This window comes from Pinus tabuliformis, chromosome 7, assembly GCF_031772625.1.
Source record: "Pinus tabuliformis cultivar Carrire ecotype Pingquan chromosome 7, CPIR1, whole genome shotgun sequence".
Classification (NCBI taxonomy): domain Eukaryota; kingdom Viridiplantae; phylum Streptophyta; class Pinopsida; order Pinales; family Pinaceae; genus Pinus; species Pinus tabuliformis.
The window spans coordinates 1,272,910,019-1,272,911,334 of NC_142293.1; the positions used below are offsets into that span (position 1 = coordinate 1,272,910,019).

The 1,316-nt window shown below is 35.8% G+C and overlaps 1 non-coding gene across 1 annotated transcript; it reads right to left on the reverse strand.

Annotated features, from left to right (window-relative positions):
• Positions 1-1,023: 1,023 nt before the first annotated feature.
• Positions 1,024-1,105, reverse strand: TRNAR-CCU (transfer RNA arginine (anticodon CCU)). The gene has a single exon. It is a non-coding gene; the product is annotated as a tRNA-Arg (tRNA).
• Positions 1,106-1,316: the final 211 nt, after the last annotated feature.

The window sequence follows — 1,316 nt, forward strand, 5'->3', positions numbered from 1 at the left end:
AAGGTTCAGGTCAAATATAGTTGCAATATCTGTTCATGGAGGGTTATAATTCCTTCCAAGAATCTTGGAATGGGCATGGGCATGACTAGTAAAGATGTCATGTCGAAAGGCAACGTAGAAATTCTTAGTGCATCCATACAACCTAATCTTTATTCAGATTGAGTCTGATTTACTATTTGCTTGAGCCTAGAAGTAACTCTATTTTAGCTGCTACTCCTCTAGTGTTGATTCTAATGACACAATGGGTATGGATAGGGGATCTTTCTAATGTAAGCACTAGAGAAACAAGAGAAAATGGCTCTGGGGAAAATGTTATGAGGCATTAAAGATGGCACCGAAAAGGGGAAATTTAAGTTTTTAACTTTAAGCTGAAAGTAATAGAGAAAATCTAGTAAGTGATCAAAAGGTCAAGGATAAATTAACCTGTCATAGCACGTGTTGGATGTTGAATTTTTTTTCCTTTTATCACTTGAACTTGAGATCATTTTTCTGTCACTTTCGTTGATTGCTCACTTACCTATAGATTTTCTCATTATATCATTCCTGAATGCCTAGAAACCTAGCTAATATGATGGATTTCCTTGTATACTAGATTCTGGATACGTTGATTGAATATCTTCCGATGTTGTTGCGACTGCGGGATAAACATTTTTGCGTCTGCTACCAGGAGTCATGGCTTTATTTGACCAAGGCATAACAACGCCATAAATATATATTTGCATCTACTGGGAGTCAAACCTGAGTCTATTGCTTGGAAGGAAATTATCCTAACCATTGGACTACAAATGTTTCTTTTAAATTCCAGCAGATTACTGGCTCTGTTGGAGTGGAACTTGGGTTCATCCAAACACTCCTTCCGTTTTTTTCAAAATGTTTGTATAAAAGACAGATTGGTGAATAGTAAGATTGAGCTAACAAATTTATCATTGTTGCATCTACCAAGAAAATTTTACAAAATATTTAATAAAACTAATTTTGTATGAAATCATATCAGCAAATGGAATTTTAACAAACTGAAAAGAATGTCGCTTGAGAGATTCAAACTCTCACGGGGAAACCCGATGTACTTAGGAGGCACATGCCTTAACCACTCAACCAAAGCGACTGTTGCTATTAAATTTAGAAACGTAACCTAGAAATTCTTAGTGCATCCATACAACCTGATCTTTATTCAGATTGAGTCTAATTTACTATTTGCTTGAGCCTAGAAGTAAGTCTATTTTAGTTGCTAGTCTGCTAGTGTTGATTCTAATGACACAATGGGTATGGATAGGGGACCTTTCTAATGTAAGCGCTAGAGAAACAAGAGAAAATGG